Here is a 16771-nt window from a genome sequence, read left to right on the forward strand (position 1 = left end):
GTTATATAAAGACTGGTGGAAAGATCTTTGGTCAAACGATGGTCCCAGTAGTAAGACCAACATTGCTTTTCTGTTGATTTTTCTGACGTAGAATACATTCTGAAAAGAAGTATAAAACTGCAGGTACGGAAGCACTGAAACTGATAGATTTATAGAAAAAAATAGTTAAAATGTGCAAAAGCTGGGTCCCTGTCAGACTAGTATTGAGACTATACTGGGTAAACTGTACATTCATGTTAACTCTGGGAAAATATATCGAAATATATTGCTGGACCTGTACCTCTTTTTTTTAACTTGCTTCTCAGCTGGAATTTTCCAGGCAGATGTATTATAAACATGAGTAAACTGACACTCACTCAGCTGTCTCTTCTCTCTAAATAAATAATACAAGAGTCAGTTTACATTTGAATTAGTATCATTTGGTCACAATCTGTTGCATTATTGTAAATGCAGCCTGAACATATTTCAAAGCAGTGCCAGTCTGTGGCTTAGAAGAGACCTCTGTTTGAGCCCGCATCAATTACCATGTAAAAAATAAGCATAATAAATAAGGCTTCATCAAAAAGAAATTTAAGATCTTGCAGGAAAAGAAAGGAACTGCACCATGCCATCATATATGGCCAGGATGATTACATTGTAAAGATCATGTGCAAAATATATTTCTGCTTTCTAAATATATATATATATATATATATATATCTGACATGAATGTGTACGTCTTTTGCTTCTTTGCAGGTTTTACATTGACATGCAATGTGTCTTGATGTCTTGTTGCCGTTTTGAGTGATTCATTCTTTCTTGTGCAGTTGTTGTTCTGCTTCATAGCCACTGACACCAGTGACACTATTAAACATTAAATACCAAACAAATCACCCATATTTATCTTACTTATTAAAAGCAATTTCTTAAGGTTTGCAATGTTCAGCCAAAAATACTGCAGGGTGATGAAGGGGTGACAAGAAAAATGACTACATTCAGAAATAACTACTCCAGTGGCCATCAAACTGATGCTGTTAGAAAATGTCATGCACTTTCATCTTTACTTTTAGTCAGATGTCTTCAGAACAAGCTCTTGAATGGTGCCCCTTGTAATCCACAGAATGAAGATGTGGGCATATCATGCATCACAGGCCGCACCTACGTAAAATAAATTTGTTTGACTAATTTTGTTAAACTTTTCTCTCTCTCTCCAGTGAGCATTATCTTTGGGTACAATGATTCCATTACTACTAGATGTGTGTGCTATTTATAAACGTATGTAAACTCACATACCACTGATATTCCCCAAATCACAATACCACAATTTATACATTTTTACATAAGTACCTTGTGACGTGTGTGTGTGTGTGTGTGTGTGTGTGTGTGTGTGTGTGTGTGTGTGTGTGTGTGTGTGTGCGCGCGCTCATATACCAATAAACAGAAGCCGACTGCTGACATAAATGGTTCAGAAGTTACGTAAAATATTTAGTTATCTAAACAATGTAGTTCAGATCCCTTACATTCAATATTTGATTATGTTCTTAACAATTCTACCTTATAGTCATATATTTGACTATATGTGATAAAGTTTATTTTCAGTTTCTTAGCAAGAAAAAAAAAAGACAACTTCAGCAGTATGGCTACAAGTGTCGGGCTTGTTTCTGACAAACCATTGATCGGCATTCTTATGTCACATCACTAATATGCAAAAAACAGGTTTTGCACTGGAAGATTAAGGCTGCACTATCCCTGGTATTTCTTCTTTCCCCAAGATGCAGTGATCTAAGTAGATGGTAATGAAGTCCAAGAAGTGAGAACAGTCACCACCACGTAAAAATCTTTCAGAGAGTAACTCAAACTCCTGACACTGACACAAATAAAAATCAAAAATGATAAAAAAAAAAAAAATTCATTTATTGGAAATAGAGAATAAAGCGCATTAACTAACATATGCTTCATCAGATACCTATCTAAGTAGATGGTGGAGATGCAAATGGACTTTCACCTCACAATTTTTTTTTTGCGATCTTTAGTAAGTTTGATAGTAGTTGACTGTTTTCAATATTTTATGATGGAATGTATGATGGTTGATCACAAAACAGTTGCAGTTTTATTGGGTAGCTTGTGACCATATCCATATTAGCATGATCAGGACAAGTCAACTAAAACAGATTTATGTAATGCAAATTGTATTTTTCTCTTTGTACCCTTACCAAGCAGATATAACTTTTAAGCCCTTTAGTCAGCGTGCAGCAGTGAGTTTTGCTATCTGATTAAGATGAAAGTATTTTTCTGCAAAGCGGTACTGTAAATTTTCTCTGTACCTTTGTTGTAGTGCTGTAATACCAAAGGAAAAAACTTATCTGGTTTTATTTAGTAATTTCTTTTTCAATACAAGCAGAAATACCATAGATAATTGGTGATCAAGTCACTTAGAAAATGTAGAATGTCTTAATTAGTTTCTGCGTCTCTGTGTGAGCAAATGCAGTCTGGAAAGATAAAGAAATAAGCAGTCTAATGATTTTCATGGAATTCCTTTCTACTTTTCAAATGTGCCACTTAAGGCCCTTTCCTTGGATCCTTGGTATTGTTATTCTATTCTCTTCACTTATACCGTTACTCCTATCTGCTTCTCATAAATAAAAGATAAAATGCACTACCTTTCCCACTCCATGGCAGGCAGACCTCCTCAGACTCATTAGATAAAGACAGTGACTTCAAGTGCACACTTTGAGATGTACTGGAAACACTTGAATGACCCATTAAAACATACAGCTTAGTATTAATGTATAAACTGACACTTTACAGTAACATAGGTTCATAGGTAGTTACTAAGCTATTGACCCGAAGGTCTTTATAAGCTTAGCCGTGTGTACTCCATATAATACTAGAGAAACTCCATATAAAGTATCTTGGCTAAACTCAAGATCTTAGTTAGCAATGACTGCCCATATCTAGGAGGGTCATATGTGAAATCCCCAGCAGGAATTTACAGTTTCCCATCCAGTCATCCAGGCAGTGCTTAAACAGGTTCATAGAAGGGCTTTGTTTGATGTGAATTGCTAGCCTGTTTCAGAGGAGTGGCAACCTTTGAGAGACATATCTGTCTGTCCAGCAGGTCCTATTTATGTCGCAGGCCAGGTTTAGGTCCCTGGAGTGGGTGACCCTTGTCCCATTTGACTTGCAAGATGTGTAGCATTTCCATTAGGTTTTGATCCAAAATTGCTGTGTAGGCTAGTAAGCCATTATGTGTAGGCCAGGCACAAGTCTCCTCTAAAGTAGTCTGTATGCTACTGAGTACAGTGACAGTGATTTCAGTCTGTCAACATATGACATGTGCTGGAGACCCTGAATTTTCTTGGTTAGAAATCTTTGAGGTCTCTCACATTGCTGCAGGTGCCTGGTAAGGTATATAATAAAGGGAGGATTGTACTGAATTATTGCCCTGATGAGGGTCGAGTATAGGGGGTGTTATGATCTCTTTCATTCTTAAGGCAATGCCTTTGCTAATGAGGTGTGCAATGAAGAATGCCTTCCTTACCACAGTAGACACATAGTGGTCAAAGTTTAGGCTACAGTCAACTTGCGTTCCCAAGTCTCTCACTACTGCGTTGTTACTTAGAGTACTATAATTTATATGCTAGTCTGCAGGGATATCGTTTTACTGAAGGGGATGATAATGCATTTTTTTAACAATGAGTTTGAGTCCATATGGCTTTGGCACCAGTCATTCATTTGTCTAAGTCTCTCTTGAAGTATATTGACATCTTTTGGGGGTTCAATGATTGCACCTAATTTGCAGTTGTCAGCAACCTTAGTCAACATCAGCTCCTCTGTTTTGGCCTGAACTTCTGAAAAGTATATTCCAAACAAAAGGGGGTGCAGCTCTGACAACTGTGGAACCCCACTGGTGACAGGTCTGCAGGATGAGGTAAAGTTCCCAACTTTGACTGAATGTGATCTCTGTCGGTGAGCCAGTTAGCAACCCACCTGATGACATAAGGGTTGATATTCAACTAGGAGAGTTTATCAATGATGCCCAAATGCAGGATTGTGTCAAAGGCCTTGGCTATGTCAAGGTAGGCTATATGCACAGATTTGCCTTTGTCTATGGTTCTGATGACATTTTCGAAGAAGTCTACCAGGTTTAACAAGCATGACCTGCCTTTGATAAAACTAAACTGTGTGAAATCAAAGGTTTGCAGATCACCTATATCCTTATTTATAAGGTCCATGATGATCCATTCCATAGACTTACAGATAAGGCTGGTTAAGCTTATGCATTTATAGTTCCCAGGGTCTGTTGCTGTGCCCCCTTTATGAAGGAGGATGAAGGTTGCTGTTTTCCATTCAGCAGGGACAAAACCAGCACTCAGGTTGTGGTTGAAGACAGTACCTAATGGAGTTTGGAATTCATGTTTTAGACCATTTAAAACACAACCTGGGTTGCCATCTGGTCCAATACAGGCTGTGTTTTTGGCCTTGTAGAGAGCATTAATGACTAGCTCTTTGGAGATGCAAGGTGGGGGAGATGTAGAGGGAATGCTTTGTGGAATGTTTGGAGGGGTGAAATTTTCACCAAGCCTGTTGGCTAATAGGTTAGTTATTTTCACAGGATCAGTGTGTGTGATGCCATTCACAGCTAGTTCAGCACACATCTGGGTCCTACCTTTTAGGTTACAGATATAGCTAAAGAATGCCTTATGGTTATCCTTAGCTATGGTTGCAAATTTTTTTTCGAAGATGCCCTTAGAGGATTTTACAAGATGGCTTATTTGTTTGTTCAAGCAAGGATGGTGTTCTTCCAGTGCTGGGAGCTCTCTTTTTTTTTCTTAGAAAGCAACTTCTACATCTTGTTGTATCAGTTATTAATGTTAGATGTCCACTAGGGAGGGTTGTTTTTTTCTTGAGGATTTTGTTTTGACCCTGTCAGGTACAGCTATGTCAATACATTTTTGTAATTGTTTGTACAGGGCATTTTTGTATAATTTAGTATAGGTATCAATGCCATCTGTGGGAAGAGGAGCTTGGAAATTATTTATGCCATTCCTCTGGAGGGTATAATTAGCTTTGGTGAATTTTTTAGCCTGATTTCACCTAAGAGGGGTTCAGGTGTTATAGCTACTTCAAATGTAACTGATTTGTGATCAAATTTAACCCATGAGGGTCTTATACTTGCAGTGGTGCAACGGTCACCCATGTTGGTGAAGACCAGGTTCAGAATATTTGAGCCCCTTATGGGGTTGCATACTATTTGTTCTAGGGTATTAGTGTTAGTGTTAACAAAGTGCAGGAACCTTTGTGCAAGCACGTTGGTACTCTTATAAGTTTCCCAGTCAATGGAGGGATAGTTAAAATCGGCCATGATTATAGTGTTCAGTTGTAATTTGATTGGCTCAAGTAGTTTCAGATAAGCAACATGGGAGTCTTGGTTCATTGCAGGGGGCCTATAGCTAACGATGACTTGAAGGGGGGGGGGTCTTACCCACAGTTAGTTGAACTTGAAGTAACTCCATGGAGTTTTCCTGTGTAACCAGTCTAGAGGTGTATTTATCTTTGATGAATCCTCCTTTGGTTCTCACTTTCATTTTCCAGTCTGAAATTGTGGAAGGCATTCTAGCCTTGTAAGGCCCGGGCACTCTCTGTGGTTCTGGACCAAGTTTTTGTGACTGCACAGACATCACATCCTCTGGGGAGAGGAGTGCTTCCAGAGAGTGCAGTTTCTGCTTTAAACTCCTAGTGTTTAGCAGTATAACCTTTAATTTATTTGTGAATGATAACCTCATGTCAGAAATTTTGTTCTTGAGACCTTGCCTAAAAAAAGGAACTATGGGGGAGGCAAGTGCCTTAGCAAGTAACCAAAAGCCTAGAGGTGATAGGTGAAGACTATCTCTGACAAAGCAGCGTGGTCTATCAAAAATGTAATCTCAGGCTGACAGGAACTGGATCTCCTTAGAATGACACCTGAAACTAAGAAAATCATTTTTTGTTCATATTGTGTTATCATCCTAAGTGAGGATAGAAAGCTACTCAAGGCTAGGGACATGCCTACCTGGGACACATACTCAGAGAGCTCCATTTTGTCTCTCTTCATATAGTCCAGTGAAGTACATCTCAAGTCATTCACACCAACATGAACTATGATGGAGGAGTCATAATGGTACTTGTTGCTGAGAGACTTGAGTGTATGTGTGATCTGACAGGTCCTGACACCTGATATACAGCTGACCATAGCCTTATCCTTGTCCAACCTATTGGATGGGACATCATGGTGACTCACAACAGAGTCACCTATAACTAAAACATTTGGTTTAGATGTGTTTTGCCTTAGGGGGCTTATTTGGAGAGACACTGATGTGTTTTTATGTGTACTGAGTGCTGTAGGTGCTATATTAGGTGTAGCATGTTTGTGTTTGTAAGGCCTCTGGTGTTTAGGTAGGTTTCTGGTGAGTACCTGTATGAATGATGACTTATGTGTTGAGTGCAGAGTTTGTGTAGGAGGTGTAGTATGTGAGCTGACAACCTGTTCAGTGTTACTTTTCTGTGTGTGAGAGAGCAAGGATTCCAGATTCTTAGTGTAGCTGCATCTTTCACAAATTGTACTTGGGTGATTTAGGAATAGAGGGTTGTCAGTGTACATGAGGCAGTTGCTACACTGCCTCAGGATACCCGTGTCAAGTCAGGGCTGGTTGGTGAAATGGAGGGAAACTTGACCATCAATAATGCTTGGTTAAATCCTGTTTTCACAGTGGGGAGAGAAAATGGAGTGGTGTGGTATAACTGGGTGCTCTAAACAAGGTCTAAATTAATGGGGTTCTCTATAAAGTGTCTATACTAGTAGTGGTTCTCTAAATGGTATGAGACTGTTATAGATTTGGTGGTTTTGGGACTGTTTAAGGGGTAAAAGCGCAGCTGAGGTGCTCTTTGAGCAGCTAAGCACAATTTAAGGACTTCTCGGCCTGATCACGGGCAGCTACTAAGGGAAAATTTATCTATTGAAATTTTTGCATCTATATCCCCCAATGGTTATCCACACTGTGTCATAGTGTGCAGTGGTGCATGGAGGTGTGCTATGCCTAAACAGGTGAATACAGAAGAGCAGTGGCTGGTCGCCCAACTCTGTGGAGCTGTGTTATAACAAACGCAAACATGCACAAATGCAGGGCTTTTGTAGCAACAGTGAGCAAACTGAATTAAACAATTTAACCAATAAACAAGCTCAAAACTGAGCCATGTGCCAGCAACCTTCAATCAGATGTGTTCTAACTGCACTCTTCTGCCACAAAGGAGCAGAGGGGCCCTCTCCAACAAAATATAGCTTGGTTTAGTGTTCAGTTTAACAAACAGAACCAGATTCAGCAGGTCTGTATCTAGTTTGTTACAGAAGACAAAAAGTGCAACAAATCAGGAAGAACAGTTTAAAAAAAATCAGGCATACAGCAAAAATACAGTTTAAAAGTGCAAAATACAGTATAAAATTGTACTTATGGTTAGCAGAATGCAACGGATTCATTGGATTGCACAGATGAATACAGCAAAGCAATGCCTGGTTGCCTAACTCCATGGATATGTGTTAAAACAGTGAGTGAACTGAATTAGACAATTTAATCAATAAAAAAGCTCAAAACTGAGCCCTGTGCCAGTAACCTTCAATCAGGTGAGTCCTAACCGTACTCTTCTCCCACAAATGTGCAGAGGGGCCCTCTCCAACAAAAGATAGCCTGATTTGGTGCTCAGTTTAGCAAACATAACCAGATTCAGGTCTGAATCTAGTCTGTGTGATAGCAGACAGAAAGTGCAACAAATCTGCAAGATTTGTGTCACTATAACCTCCATGCATATACAAAGCCTGCAAAAAAACTGTGCTATGCTAACTAACTATGCTAACTACCACCTGTAATCATTTAAGCGACAGTACAGTGTTGGAATGATTGTTTTTATTATATTTGAAAAAATGCTGTTGTTCATCAGACCACACATCTAGCTTTGCTTGTAGGTACATATCCAAGACCTACTTCTGCTCCTTGCACATATCATAGTTCTATAGAAATGTACAGTCAAGCACTTTGGAAAACCATTATGCATTATTGGAAGACTGACTGACTGAATGCAAACTAACCCATTAAGGTTGAGTCTTGAGATGTGTCTTATGAGTAACATCTGACAAAACATTTCTGTAGGACAAAAATATAGAAAGCCACTAATTTGATGTTTACAGCTAATATTCTACACTGGGTCGGATGTCTTAATCAGATCTTACAAAAATGCTGGCCTACTGAAAAAACAGAACTGTGTGCTGAATTAATACTTACATTTTATGAAAACTATAAAAGAAGGCTGCATAGCACAGATAAAGACTTGCAGACCTTTGCACAGATGGACTTCCTTAAATATTCTTTTTTACTTGGAAATAGGAGGTTCTCCTGTGGTAGTTATGTCTTCTTTTCTAATTTATTATACCTTCACCAACAACACAATAATTTATCATTCTGTTTGAAGTGAGACATTTATATATGAAGATACATTCCAGTCTTTAGAATTAAGAATAAAGGCAAGTGTCTACAGCATATTGCTTAGTATGTTATTGGAATTTCATGGATATGATGTTTATAATAGAAACTAATAGTTACTCTTAAAATTAAATGCCTTTTCAAGAAAGACTTGAAATTTGTTGGAGGTTGGAAATAAATATGTCTTTTGTACTTTAAAGTCTTGTACCACACAAGTCATTCAAAGCTATATAAAAATGTAGTCTTCAGAATGGTATAGTTCAAGTTCTGTAAATGAATTTGAAATGCAGAAGAGAAAAAGGGCTGTACCATTTTTTAAAATAAAATGTTTGAATAAATATGACCTGTAACATCAGGAATCCTGTTGCCATTCTGTTTGTTTGAATGCACTATATCTTCTGTTGTTTGTTATTCAGTGATATCAAGTTTAAAGTCTAGAAAAAGAATTGTATAGGTGCTTAATAAATGTATCTTTCCCATAGTGCATGAGTTGTGTAGTTCCTACAAGGATCTTATTTTAATGTCCTTTCTTAAAACAGTATTTTAAATGTACTGAATATAATCTTGTAATTGTTTCATTGATGGTGCCAAATCCTTCTTCCCAGGAGACTTTGCAAAGCAATGCAGAGTCAACTGTATCTGAATTAAAAAACACCAAGTTTTAGACAAGACTTAGAAGATGATTCCTTGCAGCTGCAAATAAATATTTTTGGATGTAATAACAGTATTTATTTAAGATTTAAACTATTTCAGCTGTTAGAACATGCTAGAAAATGGTCGTGTTGAAAAACTGAAGGCAAAATATTAAAACTGTTATATGACTTTTGAGTCTGTCCACTGACCTTTTCACTATACATGTTACAGAACTGATTTATTAATTCTGGACTATCTAATAATCTTTTACAAATATTAGACAAAAAAATGCTGTAGAACCAGAGATGAATGCTTAGTATAGTCTTAATATGTCATTCTTCCAACCAGATAGTGGGGGCTTAGCATAGTAGCAGAGAACAGAATACATGATACTCTATCCCTCTAATTAAAAAATAATCTAAACATGAGCATAAATTGCATCAGCCAAAATGTTCAGTTTACATGATTATTTAAAATGCTGTTCAGAGATGTATGTAGATACAATGACCTCATTATCAGCTAATTGGCATGTCTCTGAACTGCCAGTAATTACTGCCAGTGTTAAACAGCACTTTCTAGCAGTAATTACCACTAGCAATACATGAATCATATTGCACAGGTAGCCTCCTCATTCGCTCTCCCACACACATGCAGTCATTCAGACATACACACACATACAAACATGCATATGTACTCAAAAACATCCCACCACAAAAAGACATGGTGTATGTGACACCTCCGTTCTTGATCACTATCATGAGCACATGTACCCATTCACCTATGCACACACACACACACATACACACACACACACACACACACACACACACACACACACACACACACACACACACACACACACACACACACACTTATACAATATTGATCCCATAACTCACCCCCATATTGCAATCCCAGGCAGATTTGCAAATATGTACACAAACACACAAAGTCATCAAAGTTGATTCATACCCCTGCAGACATGCACACAGACTGCAACACACACACGCATACACTGCCACATACATGCACATATGCACACATCTCCCACCACTACATCTTTGCTCCCTTTTACCTAACCTTACCTTTAACATGGTCTTCCCCACTGATTATAATGGAAGACTAGGAAAGTCTTATTAACATTTTGCCTGGCTGTGGAGTTAGCCAATTGTGGTGATTCTACCAAATGTGTGGAATCATTGTGGTAGGCCTGTCTCTAACTAGAAAGGACATTTAACAGTGGTTATCCATCCATGTTAGGACTTACTGCTGATAGTAATAGCCCTTTCTGAGTCCTTAGGTTTGTTTGCCCCCTCAGTGGCAGTCATATTCTTCATATAATCTGACATCTGATTGTTTTTGCTTACCCTACTCAATCTGACATGCATTTTCTGATATTAAAAATACCCAGGAATTCAAAACTGACTTCAAAAATAAATACAATAAACCAAACTACAAATAATATCTAAGCGTGATAGCTACAAAACTGTAAGCTGTATAAAAAGATTTATAAAGTCTAGAAAATCAAAATAATGAAATCATTGTTTTTAAGTTATATTAGAACCAAACTAGAGTATGGAATACTAATCTAGAAACTTTATAAGAAAACTAGCATAAGTAAATTGGAAAGAATACAGTGTGCATATGCTAAGGACAGCCATGGATGTGAAAATTTAACTTATTATGATGGATTCAAATAACTGAACTTGTGCAGTTTTTCATATAGATATTTAAGAGTAGACCTTATTCACATATATAGGGAATTTAGAGGCAACTACCTCTGGGAATGTTTGGGGTTATCAAAGAGTAGTAGAGAATCATAAGGCAACCTGTGTGGGAGGTTATACAGGAATGAGAGATGTACTAATTGGTTTTCTAAAAAAGTAACTGAAGCATGAAATTGACTACCAAACTAAATTAAAGCAAGTAATAGTTCTTAAAATATCTAAACTTGGATAATTATTATGGGAATGATTGTTTTGGTATATTGATAGGCTAGAAGGGCATTAATGCCCATGCCTGAAATATTTGTATGTATGTATGTATGCTCTTTCATATATCCTATGGGCCTCCACTACAGGAAGTTTAATGTATTACACATTGAAGATTTTAACTTGATTGGCCCTTTCTTGTCATTTTTCCAAATGGTTTATCTTTGTGACCTTTTTACCTTTTGGTTTGCATGCTATTTGGAATATTTTTCAGTCACTCTAATGTTAAGGAGTTATTCTTAAGTTCTGTATTTTCAAATTATGGCCAGACAATTCATTTTTGTTATTTTAATAAGCATAGAAAAAGTATGAGACATGATGTCTACAGCTAAAGATGTGTAGGTTTATTGGCCTGAATGTACCATTAAATGCTTAAAATGAAAAATTCATGGGCATTTTGAAGCCATGTAGCTAAAAGACTTGTATATCTGTAAAGGGGTTATTTGTATATATCCTATAAGCCTCTGTGAGGTTATTAGATATTGTTATCTGTGCTAGCATGACTGGCTGAAGTTTTGTAAATAATTGTAAGTAATTGTAAATAATTGTAAATTACCCTGTGTTACATATGCCAGCATGATTAGATATACTTTTGTAAATAAATTTATGTTTTTTGATTATCAGTCTGATTTATGCAAGATATTTTGAATGTCAAACACTGTTCTTCTGGTTGACCAAATGTACACTTTTTTAAAGAGAATTCTGAATGTATGTTATACCAGAGTCAGCTGACCTAGATGTGATGTCATTGTATGCTAGGGCTGGAAGAATACAATCTTCACTCCAGCTGTTTGTTTAGTTTTCAAAGTATGATATGAGAGAGTAGAATTCTCATAGCAGCTTCCTGTTACTTTAAAAAAATCTGCTGAAAAAGCAGGTTCTGAGTCAGTTGTTGTAGTCCAATTGTTTCCAAAGCAGTTCCATTCGCTGAGGACAGACAGCAGCCTTGAGTTTCGACATAATTCTTCATCTTGCCATAGAGAAGGAAGAGTACAATCTTGCCTTGTTGAGTTATTTAGATTGGATAGGGAGAATTAATCTTCAGATAGTCAGGGAACTACAGCTAGTTAGTTAGAGGATTCCTAAAATCAGTGTGAAATCTATCCTACAGTGTTGTTTTCATATTTCATGTGTGTGAAACTCTGCTGTTTATTGGAATCCATTATTCAGTATTTACATGTTTTAAATCCTCATTTATTATTAAATGTTTTACTACCTCTCATTGTGTCTGTTTTTTTAGTGAATATTTTTAATAACTTGAGAGTGTTTATGCTTATTGTGATAACACCAGGGCCACTCTGAAAAGCCTTACTACTTGGGATACATGCTACCATTTGTTTCAATATCTATTCTACTCAATATAATTGAACACCCCTTTTGAAGGGTGTTATGGTATTTAACTGATGGCAGCCACCACCTTGTAATTTGGGAAAGGGGACACAGCAGGTTCATTCTGTGCCAGTTTTTCCCAAGTGTGTGTATGTGTGAATATCAGATATTTAAGAGTGAGTTTGTCAGATGCTTGGAACTGGGGCACAATGCTCTGCAGTGGTTGATGTGAAGACTCATTTGGGGACTTGGAGTGAAGCATTTAGTCCAGTCCCAGGTTTTAGAACCTATTCCCAGTGTACTGTTAGGGGAAACCAAGAATTTGGAGACGGAAGCTAAAGAAAGTGAGAGGCAGAGACAGCACAAAAAGGAACTTATAACCCCTTTGACATGGTCATGGAGGTAATGGGGAAGGGAACGACTGAACCCCAGAAGCCATAAAGGTCAGTAAGCTCAGCACAGGGAGGTAGATGACTTTGGTAGTTTTATTTATATATTTGAGAGGGTATGTAAATAGTATAATGTTGACCAAGGGCTCAGGGTATGATTTCTGACCCCCTTTTTCCATGGCAGAGTTGTTAATGCAATTGCTCAACTATCTGATATTGATTGTCTGAATTACAATAGTATAAAACAATGTTGACTTGATTGTTTCAAATTAACCCCTAAAATGTACAGAAAAAAACTGCATGAACATAGATGCAAGGCAGATGACCATGTATGTGATTACATTGCTGATTTAAGTACTTACTTTCACAGGTTGATGAGTGGATGTCAGGTTAACACTTCTGAAGAACTGGTAGACCTTTTGCTGAGGGAACAAGCTCTCAGCACTTTGTCTGAAGCCATGAGAATCTGGTTGACAGACAGAGTGTAATTCTGCAAATGAGCTGGGGAGAATATCTACTTGGCAAGCAGGGCACCACTGCATAAGAAAGAGATACCCAGTGCTGCACATAGATGGACATAAGGTAACTTATGGGAGGCAGCTTAAACCACTTCAACAGAGTTTACCAGTAACAGGGGAAGCCACTAGTTCAAGCACATGGTCTGGATCAGGGATTAGATGTTTCAAATGTAATTGGAGGGGCCATATAGCATGCAAATGTCCATTGAAGCAAGGGGATAAACAAAAGGTGAGGGAGCCAGCAAGTGGGGATGACAGAATGCCAGTGGTAAGTTGTCTGAAAACACCAGAGATGCCAAACAATCAGCAAAATTTGTATCCTATCTTAGTGGATGGAAGACAGGTCACTGGTAAGAGAGACACAGCTTCTGATATAACCAGCATGGCACCTGCAGTGGTTAAGGAGGAGCAGTGCTTGCTTGGGCAGTCCACACCAGTCAGAGCTTTGGGTGGGACCCTATTCCAAATACCTTTGGCTTATGTTCATCTTGACTGGGAGAGTGAAAAAAGGAACAATCAGGTAGGTATGTTTCAGGATATCCCTGCAGATGTCTTAATAGGGAATGATTTTGATAATGTAGTACCTTATGTTCATGCAGTTACATGGAGTCAGGCTTGGAGACAGGCATGTAGGTCTGGTAGCCTGGGGAGATCCAAACAGATGCTATGCCTGAAGCTGGGGCTGGTATGTGGTTACTTCATGGAGGGAGCTACTTGCAGCAGTGATCCTGAAGGTAAACCACAGCTGCTGGTAGATAGTGGTATTCATGTGGACATGGTGACTGCATGGACAGAGGTGAGTGGTAGTACCTAGGCTGACAGTGAGGCACCGCTGTTGGAAGATAGTAGGCTTCCTGTGGAAGGGAAGCTAGGAGAGGTTACAAAGATAGAGTTGAGACAAGCTCAGCTTTCAGATCCTACTTTACAAGGCTAGAGAGAGATACCTAAGGAGGTACCTGATGCTCAAGTAAAAAGGGAGTCTGTATACTGGAACAAAGGGTTACTGTACAGAGAGTGGACCACTGAGGGAGGGCTAGAGGGTGAGGTAATACAGCAGTTGGTATTGCCCAGAGCCTACCATTTGACACTTCTAGCCATAGCTCATCACGTTCCTTTCACAGGTCATATGGACAGTCTTTTATTGGCCTGAGATTGCAAAGGATGTAACAGGGTACTGCAGGACCTGTAAGCAGTATCAAAAGGTAGACATGACAGGAGACAAGGTCAAGGCTCCATTGATGTCTTTTCCTATGACTGAAGAGCCATTTCGTAGAGGGTAGCAATGGATATTGTGGGGCCTCTGAGTACTCCAAGTTCCACAGGGAAGAAGTATATCCTTGTGGTAGTAGATTATGCTACCAGATACCCTGAGGCAGTGGGTCTGTCCTCTACTGAGGGAGAGAAAGACGCAAATGCTTTGTTAGAAATTTTCAGCAGGGTAGGTTTTCAGAGGGAGATACTGACTGACTAAGGTGTCACCTTCATGTCAGACCTGCTGGCTTGTTTTTGGAAGTGTTGTGGGGTGAAGCATCTAAAAGCCACCCTCTACCACCCCCACCCCCACCATTAGGTCTTGTGGAGAGGATAACTCTACATTAAAGACCATGTATGGTCATTTGCAGACCGGTTTAGGAGGGAGTGAAACAAATATTTGCCCCATCTAGTGTTTGCATACAGAGACGTACCCCAGGAATCCACAGGTTTTTCACCCGTTGATTTACTGTATGGGCATGGGGTGAGGGGGCCTTTAGATTTCATTTGTGATGAGTGGGACTGTGAGTGTGAATCCCCCAAGGAGTCTGTTGTAGCATATGTCCTAAACTTCAGGACAAGGCTTAGGGAGCTTATGGGCTTGGCTCAGGAGAACATGGCAGAAGCCCAACAGCAGAAAAAGGTCTGGTATGACAAGAATGCTCAAGCCTGAGAGTATGCTGTGAGACAGCAGGTGATGGTGCATATTCCTGTCAGGTACCATAAACTGCAGGCAGCTATGGAGGGACCCTTCAAAGTGGTAAGGAAGGTCAATAATGCCAATAGCATGGTAAACCTGTTAGGCAGGAGACAGGGGACAAATTGTACTATGTTAACATAATGAAGCCTTAGCATGTCAGAGAGGTTCTGGGTAGACTGCAAAGGGCAGGGATGACCATTAAGCCTAGTAAGTGTCAAGTGGCTATGGCAGAGGTCTCCTACCTATGACATAGAGTAGGGAGTAGTAAAATTAAGCCAAAACCTACCAACGTGGAGGTTATTCAGGGATGGCCTGTGCCTGTTACCAAAAAGCATGTGAGAACATTACTAGGGACAGCAGGGTACTATAAAAATTGTGTGCCTAATTATAGTACAATAGATGCACTCCTTACTGACCTAACAAGGAAAATCAAGACAGATAAGGAAGTGTGGACCCCAGCCTGTGAGCAGGAATTCCTAAAGCTTAAAGGGGCTTTAGGAGGACTCCCTGTATTAGCCAGTCCAGATTAAAGCAATGCCAATGCAGCATGTAGGTTAATGTGTTCTCAGACATCCCCATTTTTCTCAAGCAATGATTTTCCAGCATCACTTGAAAATCTACCTTGAGCCTTCAAAGGGGGGTGAAATGTGAGGATATTAGATATTGTTATCTGTGCTAGCATGACTGGCTGAAGTTTTGTAAATAACTGTAAATAATTGCAAATTACTTTGTGCTACATATGCCAGCATGACTACCTATAATGTAAATAAGTTTATGTCTTTTGATTATCGCTCTGATTTATACAAGATGTTTGAATGTCAAACAGTGTTCTTCTGTCTGACCAAATGTACATGCTTTTTTGAAGAGAATTCTGAATGTATGTCATGCCAGAGTCAACTGACATAGATGTGATGTCATTGTGTGCCAGAGCTGGGAGAATAGAATCTTCACTGCAGCTGTTTGTTTACTTTTCAAAGTCTGATATGAGAGACTAGAATCCTCATAGCAGATTCCTGTTACTTATAAAAATCTCCTATAAAAGCAGGTTGTGTGTCAGTTAATGGGTAGTAGTACTAGTAGTAGTAGCAGTTCGGTTATTCAGTTGTTTCCAGAAATGTGTAGCTGAGTAGTAGTTCAGTTGATTCCAGAGTTAATCAGCTGTTTCCAGAGTAGTTGTCAGTCACTGTGGACAGACAACAGCCTGGACTGTGGACATAATTCCTCAAGTTGCCTTACAGAAGTAAGAAAATAATCTTGCCTTGCTGAGTTATTTAGATTAGATAGGGCAGTTAATCTTTGGATAGTCATGGAACTACAGCTAGTAAGTTACAGATTTTCTAAAATCAATGTGAGATCTATCCTACAGTATTATTTTCATATTTTATGTGTGTGAAACTCTGTTGTTTATTGGAATTAGTTATTCAGTATTTACATGTTTTAAATAATTTTATTTATTATTAAATGTTTTACT

The sequence above is a fragment of the Protopterus annectens genome, chromosome 3.part1 (assembly GCF_019279795.1).
Source record: "Protopterus annectens isolate FY-2018-M chromosome 3.part1, PAN1.0, whole genome shotgun sequence".
NCBI classification, from domain to species: Eukaryota; Metazoa; Chordata; order Ceratodontiformes; family Protopteridae; genus Protopterus; species Protopterus annectens.